The following is an 11,468-nucleotide window of genomic DNA, read 5'->3' on the forward strand; positions in this document are numbered from 1 at the left end:
ATATCTATGGTAGCTATTATTATGTACTGTTTGGACTAGTATCATGTACTTCTTGGACCAATTTATATATGTCTAGTTTCTGTTTGTGCCATTATAGTTTCCAAATTTGAATGGTTTAGCCCTTTCTAACTTCATTTGCTACTTTTGAATGGTTTAGCCCTTTCTAACTTCATGGTATCATGCATTTCGACCACATATATATACAAAAAGTCTTCAGTTTAAATAAGTTCAAAAAATGAAATCCCTTTTGTAACAGATCTGTTTTTGATTAAAACAGTCATTTAAAAATGAAAGACCATTAGTCCCACGTGGCGTGCAGCGGAACCACTTTTGTTGTGGGGGTCGCTTCTCCTTCTTCTCCTTGTGCTAGATATTGGTTATGCACTAGGGGAAGTAGGAGTAGCGACCATCATCGACGGTTGAAAAATCAGGTGAGCTAGTGTCCACCATATATGAGAAGAAGAATGTCGTCTCTTATTGTGGGGGTCGCTTCTACTTCGAGAGAGATTGTCCATTTTGTGATGTGCCTTTGAATGGTGCATTTTGAACACAAAAAAAGTATGTAGTTCTAATAAGTTCAAAAAAATGAAATCTCTTTGTAAGAGATGAGTTCTCGTTCGAAACCCTGCTACTTCGAGAGAGATTGTCCGTTTTGTACACGAACTGCATCCAGTTTTTGTCGTAGTCCTCTCAACTTTTTAACACATGCTATGTGGGTGAAATGATGATAGCATGCCAACTTTCAACATTTTCAGAGTTCATTTGTAGTGCTTTTTAATTTCAGGGTCAACTAGCTCAAAAAAATAGTAAATGCACGAAATATACCAAATGAAGTCAGAAATTGTTGAAATTTTGTGATGTGCCTTTGAATGGTGCATTTTGAACACAAAAAAAATATGGAGTTCAAAAAAGTTCAAAAAAATGAAATCTCTTTGTAAGAGATGAGTTCTCGTTCGAAACCCTGCTACTTCGAGAGAGATTGTCCGTTTTGTACACAAACTGCATCCAGTTTTTGTCGTAGCCCTCTCAACTTTTTAACACATGCTATGTGGGTGAAATTATGATAGCATGCCAACTTTCAACATTTTCATAGTTCATTTCTAGTGCTTTTCAATTTCAGGGTCAACTAGCTCAAAAAAAATAAGTAAATGCACGAAATATACCAAATGAAGTCAGAAATTGTTGAAGTTTTGTGATGTGCCTTTGAATGGTGCATTTTGAACACACAAAAAGTATGAAGTTCAAATAAGTTCAAAAAATGAAATCCTTTTGTAAGAGATGAGTTCTCGTTCGAAACCCTGCTACTTCGAGAGAGATTGTCCGTTTTGTACACGAACTGCATTCAATTTTTGTCGTAGCCCTCTCAACTATTTAACACATGCTATGTGGGTGAAATGATGATAACATGCGAACTTTCAACATTTTCAGAGTTCATTTGTAGTGCTTTTCAATTTCAGGATCAACTAGCTCAAAAAAAATAAGTAAATGCACGAAATATACCAAATGTAGTCAGATATTGTTGAAATTTTGTGATGTGCCTTTGAATGGTGCATTTTAAACACACAAAAAGTATGGAGTTCAAATAAGTTCAAAAAAATGAAATCCCTTTGTAAGAGATGAGTTCTCGTTCGAAACACTGCTATTTCGAGAGAGATTGTCCGTTTTGTACACGAACTGCATCCAGTTTTTGCCGTAGCCCTCTCAACTTTTTAACACATGCTATGTGGGTGAAATGATGATAGCAGCCCAACTTTCAACATTTTCAGAGTTCATTTGTAGTGCTTTTCAATTTCAGGGTCAACTAGCTCAAAAAAATAGTAAATGCACGAAATATACCAAATGAAGTCAGAAATTGTTGAAATTTTGTGATGTGCCTTTGAATGGTGCATTTTGAACACACAAAAAGTATGGAGTTCAAATAAGTTCAAAAAAATGAAATCCCTTTGTAAGAGATGAGTTCTCGTTCGAAACGCTGCTACTTCGAGAGATAATAGTTTGGATAGTCAAAATTATTAATTATGAAATAAAAAATAGTTTTGCATTATTCATTCAATTTGAAACACTTTTCATTATCATAGTTTTGTCAAATTCTCAAATATGCAAAAAGAATTTTTAATAAACATAGTTTTTAATTGAAAATAACAAAATAGATAATAGTTTGGATAGTCAAAATTATTAATTATGAAAATAAAAAATAGTTTTGCATTATTTATTCAATTTGAAACACTTTTCATTATCATAGTTTTGTCAAATTCTCAAATATGGAAAAAGAATTTTTAATAAACATAGTTTTGAATTGAAAATAAAAAAATAGATAATAGTTTGGATAGTCAAAATAATTCATTATGAAAATAAAAAATAGTTTTGCATTATTTATTCAATTTGAAACACTTTTCATTATCATAGTTTTGTCAAATTCTCAAATATGCAAAAAGAATTTTTAATAAACATAGTTTTTAATTGAAAATAACAAAATAGATAAAAGTTTGGATAGTCAAAATTATTAGTTATGAAAATAAAAAATAGTTTTGCATTATTTATTCAATTTGAAACACTTTTCATTATCATAGTTTTGTCAAATTCTCAAATATGCAAAAAGAATTTTTAATAAACATAATTTTTAATTGAAAATAACAAAATAGATAATAGTTTGGATATTCAAAATTATTAATTATGAAAATAAAAAATAGTTTTGCATTATTTATTCAATTTGAAACACTTTTCATTATCATAGTTTTGTCAAATTCTCAAATATGCAAAAAGAATTTTGAATAAACATAGTTTTTAATTGAAAATAACAAAATAGATAATAGTTTGGATAGTCAAAATTATTAGTTATGAAAATAAAAAATAGTTTTGCATTATTTATTCAATTTGAAACACTTTTCATTATCATAGTTTTGTCAAATTCTCAAATATGCAAAAAGAATTTTTAATAAACATAATTTTTAATTGAAAATAACGAAATAGATAATAGTTTGGATAGTCAAAATTATTAATTATGAAAATAAAAAATAGTTTTGCATTATTTATTCAATTTGAAACACTTTTCATTATTATAGTTTTGTCAAATTCTCAAATATGCAAAAAGAATTTTTAATAAACATAGTTTTCAATTGAAAATAACAAAATAGATAATAGTTTGGATAGTCAAAATTATTAATTATGAAAAAATTGAAACTATATTCGAAATCATAGAGAAAATTCAATCTAAATTCTCATTTGAATTTAGATTGAATTTTCCCTATAATTTGTAATATAGTTACAATTTTGAGTGAGTTTAGGCCCGTAAGCCTGCTTTAGAGAGGAACTCGATGGAGAAACTGCGACGGGGCTTATAAACAAGTGTTAGTCCTCCTCGCTGGGCGAGGTGGGACTAAACTTATCGTACAGTCGAGGAGGGGCTTTAGTCCCGGTTGGCGCCACGCCCCGGGACTACAGACCCCCTTTAGTCCCGGTTGGAGCCACGCCCCAGGACTAAAGACCCCTTTTCGGCAGGCGAGGAGGCGGGAAACGAGGGGTTTTAGTCCCGGGTCGTGGCTCCACCCGGGACTAAAGGGGGTCTTTAGTCCCGGTTCGAGCCACGCACCGGGACTAAAGATCCACCTATATAAGCGGGACTTCGAAAAATTCCAACCCAAATCATCCATTTCTCTTCTTCTTCCTCTCGTTCTCCTGCCCGGCGCGGCACAACGACGAACTCAACGACGCCGTCAGGCTGCCCGACGTCCTGCTCGCCGCGGCTTGCCGTCCTCCTCGCCGTCGCCGTCGTCCTCCTCGCCGCGCGCCGTCCTCCTCGCCGCGCGCCGCCGTCCTCCTCGCCGCGCGCTGTCGACACCTCCGGCCGGTAAGCCCCCCGCCCCCTCCTCCCCAACACTCCGGCCAGTAGAAGAAAAGAAGAAAAAGGAGAAGAGAAGAAGAAAAAGGAGAAGAAAGGAAGAAAAAGGAGAAGAAAAGAAGAAAAAGGAGAAGAAAAGAAGAAAAAGAAAAAGATTTTTTTGTCATTTAATTCCTATTGTTATTAGGTTTGTGCTAGATTATTAGGGTTAGTAATATTTAGAATTAGGTTAGGGTTACAAGAAGAAGAAATATGAACAAAAATAAGAAAATAAGATTAGGAAAAATGAAAATAAGAAGAGGAGGAGAAGAAAACAAGAACAAGGAGAATAAGAAGAGGAGGAGAGGAGAAGAAGAGGAAAAATAGAAGAAGAGGAGAAGTAGAAGAAGAGAAAAAATTAGAAGAGAAGAGGAGAAGTAGAAGAAGAGAAGAGGAGAAGTACTACAAGAAGAGGAGAAGTAGAAGTAGAAGAAGAGGAGAAATAGAAGAAGAGGAAAAATTAGTTTAGAGTGCAAGAAGAAGAAATATATTTTTTGTCATTTAATTTTGCTATTGTATAGTGTATATGCTTAATTGTTAATAGTGTTTCTTAGATTATTGCTTAATTTTGCTATTGTATATGCTTAAGTGTTAATAGTTTAATTTTGCTATTGTATATGCTTAAGTGTTAATAGTTTATTTTTAGCAAGAAAATTAATAGAACTAGTTTATTTTTTAGTTCATTTTACGATGCCTATCCCGCATCCTCTTCGTCGACTCGGCGGAGGACACCTGCTTGATCAGAGGGGCCCTGTCCGGGACTGGGCTCCGCCCGGCTGGTATTGGGAGGTGCTACCTTCCGGGGGGCGTAGGTTGGTGAGGAGCCAGCCCGTCGTTGACCCGATCCTTGTTTGGTGGCGGTCGCGTGGGCCAGTGAGGGTGCCGAGGCTTCCGGACACCGCGGAGGTGGTACGTCACCGTGTCAGCGAGGAGGATGAGCACGTCCGTCGCTACATGGTTGCGTTGGAGGGCAAGTTCGAGCATACCTGGCAGGTTCTTCGGGGATCTCACTGGAGCTATGATCCTGTGATGGTTCCTTCTCTTTAGGTGTCCACCGCCCGCGCCGATACCCGTCGGGCGCTACGGTTCTAGATGTATTAGCGATGCTATATGTATGATAGTATTCGAGGAGTATTAGTGATAATATTCGACGATGTACGGACAAAAGTGATGATGTATTAGCTTATAATTTAATGCATGCTAATTTCAATACTACTTTATTTTACGGTTTGGTTTTGCTTATTGAATGCTCAAATTGGAAAAGTACTCCTACTTTGAATACTATGCAAAAATCTAGGAGTCCCGGGTGGAGCCACGACCCGAGACTTAAGTTGTTTTGGAACGGAGTTCCTGATAGAATAATTCTTTTTTGGTACAAAGGTTAAGAGAATCCGTTTTTTGCAGAACTATGGATCCACATATCAGGAACCTCGAAGAGGAAGAACTTCTCGAAGATATAATCAAAGACGGCCCCGATGTTGAACCAGCTGAATCTCCGTCGTCATATCTAAATCAGGACGTTGGAATGGAGGTCGAGCGACACGAAGATGAAGCCGATGGGGCAGGAGATAGGTCCAATGACGGAGAAGGTGATAGCTCCACTGATGGAGAAGCCAGTGAAGAGGAGAAGTCCGACGAGGTATACATATGAAGTTCGACAATCACTTGTAATATGTGAAAAATATTGGAGATAGCTCTATATTGTATACATATACATTCATTTGACGAATGTTTCTCCCTCTTAGGCCTCCACATCGAGCAAAACTACGAAACGAGGCCCGACTAGAAAGTTGGATGCACGGACGCATTACACATTTGAGGTGTTATTTCCTACGGGCGAACCCAAGCTTCCTAAGAATGTTGCTGACACATTCAAGAAGCAATGCGGAGTTCTCGTTAGGGATCACGTCCCGATCAGCGTTCGGGAGTGGAACAAGCGCAAAGGGCAACCGATAGTGACTATGTCGCCGAAAGGTACAAAGATAATCTTTGAAATGATCTCATGTCACATTTCAACCTGCCAGAATGTGAGAATGAAGACGCCGCAGACAAACTGAGGGCCAAAGTCAAGCAGTGGACTCTGAAGAAGATGGTCGAACTGTTCCGTAGCTGGAAGAAGAAGCTATGGAAAAACTATCTGAAGACACAGAAAGTGCCAGCATTCGAGGGGTATCTAGCCAAGCAGGCGAATCACTGGAAGGCATTTCAAGAGTACAAGGAGTCAGAAGATGCCCAGGCATTATCAGAAAAGAACAAGATAAATGCCGACAAGAAGAAATATCACCACAAGCTGGGGCCAGGGGGCTATGAGACTGCCATCCCAAAGTGGGATAAGAAAGAGCAAGATCTGATAGATAAAGGCATCGTACCTGAACCACTCCGTGATGAGTGGGAATTGAGAGCAAGAAATTGGTTCCTTGCGCATGGTGGGTCGTACGACGAAACAACAGGGGACCTCATCTACAATGACGATCTTAGGATACCCAGGGAGAATTGGAAAAGGATAGTGAAAGAAATTAAGGAGGGACAAAGAAAGTTCACTCCAGATAGAGATAAAGATTTGCTCACACTGGTCCTCGGCAATGACGAACATGGAGGACGAACGCGAGGCTTCGGTCCTTCTTACCCGTGGTGGCTTGGATTTGCGAGAGACCAAGACACTTACAGAAGCCGAGAGAGAGCAAAGAAGTGGCAGCAGGATGAGGAGAATGACAAGTTCAACCAATTGCTTGCCAGGATTAACGAGCAACAGAAGCAGATTGATGAGCTTAGAGGAGTACCGCGCCAGGAAGATCCTGCACTTGATATTACCGGCGCCCCATCTAAGCGGAAAAGCAGTGTGGCTGAATCTGAGGCCCCGCCCGACGATGAACGAAGAATGATAGAGGGCGGTCCCGGCTACCCCGTGGATGGAATCAAGGAGTCAACATCATGTGAACTCCATCAGAAATTCAAGAACATATCCATGAAGGTGGCCGTCGGACAAGTTTTACCTTCTGGCCCTGATGCACGCTGGCATGGCCGTGAGATTCCAGCTGGCTTTGCTAAAGTCGGGGTGGATGAAATCATGACGTGGTTTAATGATATGGAGCTCGACATAGCTGGACCCGAAGATGAGAGGACACTCGGAGAAGTACTGGGTGGAGTCATCCTATGGGACAAGAACTACATCAAGCTTCCTGGCTCGGCCCCAAGGACAACACCGCCTCCGAGTCGTCGCAGGTCACCTACACCTCCATTACCTCCAAGCCCTCCACATGACGTCGGCCAGCACAACACGAGTCCATCTCGATCACCGCCGCCGGACTTGGGTCGTCCGTCTCCGCCGACGCCCTCACATGATACTAAGCGGAAGCGTGCCAGCAAGAACGCTCCGTCGATGATTTCTAAGCGACAGAGCTCCCCAAAGCGCAAATTGTCGCCCCTCCCAAAGGTACCTCATGCTAATCTTCCTATCAGACCTTATGATCGTACCCCGAGGAAAACGCCAGGATAGCAAAGGAACAACATGAGGCGCCGATGAAAAAGAAGGAACCCGAGCCCCGCCCAGAATACACCGAGAAGCAAATAGCATGGGCAAAAGACTTCATAACCCTTCCATCACAGTATGACTTACACTATAAGCCTGATGACTATACACGCACATTGCAGAAGGAAGTGAAAAAGAGCAGCTCACGTGCAAGTGCAAGTGGGAGCAAATCAAGTTCAACTACAAGCAAGAAAAAATCAGACGTTCCTCAGCTTGGACAACAGGCTAAACAATCGATCCCACCCCTCAAGGTGTTAACCGAGAATGTTCCCCCTCCGGTGCAGGGGCAAGCTTTTGAAAGAGCAAAGGAGTTGGCGGATGAATGTGGTATCTCGGTTGAAGATTTGCTGGCTTCCCAAGACGACAGGATACCCAAGGCTGTGGTAGCCCCTAAGCCACAATGTGTCATGGGAGAGCCTTTGGTCAGCAAAGATGATCTCCCAACAAATATGCGTTACTTACATAAATGGTACTTAAGTGAATCAAAGAATGGGAGAACGATGATCGTGCTAAGTGTCCCACGGGAGTACTACGGCCGCTCCGAAGAAATCCATATCGACTTTGATGAACTCTTCCAGATGTACAATGGCGACGCCCTCGACAAATCGCTTATGAGTTGCTATTGTCTGTAAGTTTTTCAATTCGTTGTCTACATATAACTTGTTTAGTTATTTCAATTCATTGTCTATATATAACTTGTACTCTATTATGCAGAATGAAGATTCTGGAGTGTAAAAGTAAGAGCATCCTAAATATTGGGTTTATTGACTCAGATAAAATACATATAGCGACGCTAAGTGACAAACCCAAGGAGACGGAGGAAAACCTTCTAAGATTTCTAACAGATCAAAATTTCTGTGACCACATACTGTTTCCATACAACTTCAGGCGAGGATCTTTACACTTATAAGTGTAATTGATAAGTTACTCACACACACACACACACACACATATATATATATATATACATACACACACATGTGCAGCTTCCATTGGATTCTGCTGGACATTCAAATTGATAAGGGAAGAGTTGATGCCTTCGACCCATTATCGAGACCCTTGGAACAGTTCCAAAGCCTGCAGGACATGCTCCAAGGGTAATTTGAATCATTCTTGCGCTCTATCGGTCTCTTTCGATGATTTTCTGATATATCAATTAATGAAAAACTTAGCAAATCATTATCCTTGTCGGGCAGGGTTTGGAAGCGGTTCAAGTGTGTGACTCCCGGTAACTTTCCTGAGAAGCTGACCTTTAGAGCGGCTCAGGTAAGTAGTAGTATGATATACTTCTATTAATTTTCAATATATTTATGATGCTAGATTATTATTTTAATTATATATATTCTATTCTCGTAAAGTGCGACCAACAGCCACGGGGAACGCATCTATGCGGATACTATGTTTGCGAGACCATTCGCACGTTTACCTCTGAGTTCAAGGATAACAGATTCGATGTAAGCAATGAACATTCACACCTCTATTTTTACCCGTCATTCTTTGTTATCATGATTGATATTCATATTCATCTCCTCTTCTTATATAGCACACAGCCATGAGGACGAAGGTCCTACCAGAGCAACGCGCGATTGCTGTTGCAGAGGAGCTTGCGGGATTTCTGAGGACGGAAGCTATAGAAGACAAAGGACGATTTAGTGTAGCTAAGGGCCATTACTGATGTTCGTCCATGTAATCGAATAGACGGACTCTAGTCCCGATAATTCAGATCTCCATATAATTGTATATATATGATCGCTTGTAAGATAAGTTAATCTTATATATATATGCATAATTATTTCTATTTAAATTATATGAAAACTAATTCCCGAACACCAAACGAGGCATCACGTTAATCTCCCGAACACCTAAACCCTAAAACCAAAAATAATTTCATTAAAAAAAACCCCAAAAACCAGCAAAATCTGAAAATCTTTAGTCCCGGTCCGTGTAACGAACCAGGACTAAAGGGCCTGCCCCTGGGGCGCTACGAGACGCCCACGTGGAGCACCTTTAGTCCCGGCTTGTAAGAGGGCCGGGACGAAAGGTTAGGCCTTTAGTCTCGCCCCTTTAGTCCCGGTTGGTGAACCGGGACTAAAGCCCCTTACGGACCGGGGCTAAAGGCCCCGTCCCCACTAGTGCAACGGAGCTCTGGAAGACACGGTGTTTACAGGGAATGCGTCACCTTCGTGGCAAGCAATCACTTTTGGATTGGAACTGCTTAAAAAGGGTCTCATCTGGCGCGTTGGTAATGGTGAACAGATACGGATTTGGAGAGATCCATGGATCCCTCGACCCCATTCTTATCGCCCTATCTCGAGAAGAGGAAATTGCCGTCTGCGGAGGGTGTCTGAGCTGTTGGATGAATATGGACGCTGGAACATGGAGAGTCTCAACTGTTACTTCGCACCAGTAGATGTCCATGCTATTAGTGCGATCAAGGCCTCCCCAAACCGGATTGTGAATGATGTTCTCGCATGGGCTGCAGACCCTAAAGGAGTGTTCTCGGTCCGCACGGCGCCTTATCATCTTGCTCATGACGAAAAATACAGATCGTCTATGACTGCGTCGAGTAGGGTACCTGATGGTACTTGGTCCATCTAGAAACCACTATGGGGGTGCCAGGCCCCCCCGAAGGTGCGAGTTTTTGCTTGGAGGGTTGCTACAAACTCCCTTGCTACTGATGCAAATCTGAAACGCCGGAATATTGGGCTGACGGACACCTATGTCATTTGTGGAATGGAGCGAGAGGACACTTTCCATGCACTCTGTCGATGCCCGATCGCTCAACGTCTATGGAGGGACATGGAGAATTCATGGCGGATGCCGAAGTTAGAGGTTGTACGGAACACTAGTGCGGAATGGCTTCTCCACCTTCTAGACCAATGCATGCCTGAGGAGCGCCTACCTCTGCTGATGACCCTGTGGCGAAGTTGGTATGTCCACAACGAACTGACCCATGGCAAAAAGGCCCCGCCTGTTGAAGCTTCCACTCGATTTCTGTCAAGTTACATCGAAACCTTGTTGTGTTTAAAGCTGTATCCGAGTGCTGGCATCGCAAAAGGGAAGATGGTGATTTCCCATCAGGGGAAACCTAGAACAAAGCAAGATGAGAATAGGAACACCAATGTGCTGGAAGAAAGATGGCTTCAACCACCTCGGGGATGGACAAAGCTGAACGTCGACGGGGCTTTTAATGCCGAGAATCATACTGGCGGTGCAGGCATGATCCTCCGTGGCGAGGGAGGCCAAGTGATTTTCTCCTCCTGCCGATACCTCCGTTCCTGCTCCTCTACACTCGAAGCGGAGCTGGCGGCTTGTATGGAGGGGATAGCCATTGCGAGAGCTTGGAGTGTACTGCCTATGATCATTGAGACAGATTGCTTGACAGCGGCTTAGATGATTATCCAAGAAGGCATGAACAGATCACCGTGTGCAACCATGGTTACACAGATCCAGCGGACCCTAGAAGAGGTGGGAGAACATGTGATATCGCATGTGGTAAGAAGTAGGAACAAGACCGCCGATGCTCTTGCCCACATCGGACATGTAAAACAGCGTACAACTGTTTGGCTGCGTGGAATACCGGAGGAGTTTGATACCCTATGTAAGAAAGACTCCTTTGATTAATCAATGAAATTTTTTCATTCGCAAAAAAAAATTTGATTGGTTTGGTATATTATCATGTGGTTCTCTTTTGTGTGTGTGTGTCTCGAGTATCATGTTCTTTTTTTTTGTGTGTGTGTGTATGTGTGTGTGTGGAGTATCACGTGGAACGGGAAGCTGCACGCACATGCGTTTGCCTTTTTTATAAGTAACCCTTTTTCTTTGAGGGGCAGCCTATTTAGCGCCACAGGCACCAGTTACACGCAAACTTTGCTAACCGGCGCCTGCAGCGCTCCGTCATGGGCCGGCCCATTTAAAAATTCTACCTGAATTTTAGCACGTGAACTTTTTTCCAAATTGATCAACTTTTGTGGAAATCGGTGAATTTTTTAAAAAATTGAGAACTTTTTTTTGAAATTGATAAACTTTTATGAAAATCGGTGAACATAATTTAGAACTTCG

Source organism: Hordeum vulgare, chromosome 6H (genome assembly GCF_904849725.1).
Source record: "Hordeum vulgare subsp. vulgare chromosome 6H, MorexV3_pseudomolecules_assembly, whole genome shotgun sequence".
Classification (NCBI taxonomy): Eukaryota; Viridiplantae; Streptophyta; class Magnoliopsida; order Poales; family Poaceae; genus Hordeum; species Hordeum vulgare.